Below are 429 nucleotides of genomic sequence, written 5' to 3' on the forward strand. Positions count from 1 at the left end.
TACTGACCTGTCCTCTATATCATTTGAATGGCAATCAGTCACCTTTTGCAACCTTTGACAGGTTGCATGAATGCTGTGACAGGAAAGACAAATGCTCTGAGCAGTGTTGTAAGTTACACCGTACTCAATCCAGTAACATAATTCACACAGGAACCAGGCTTCTAAATGTGTATTTGCAGGACTAACCCAATGGTTTTCTAAAAAGCTGCACTCAGGCACCCACTAGCACTACATGATGCACTACACAACAAGACCATACAGTAGTGCTCCTTTCTTTACAATGTAAAAAACAGTGACCGAACATTTACATCCACAAGCATGGATAACGTTAGTGTGATTCACTCCCAGCGTAAAGGTAATCGAATAAATAATATAAAAAGTCTACAGTACATGGAAATTATACTGCATTTTAAAAAACTACCCCACAGA

This window comes from Natrix helvetica (assembly GCF_964273705.1).
Source record: "Natrix helvetica genome assembly, chromosome: 1".
Classification (NCBI taxonomy): Eukaryota; Metazoa; Chordata; class Lepidosauria; order Squamata; family Natricidae; genus Natrix; species Natrix helvetica.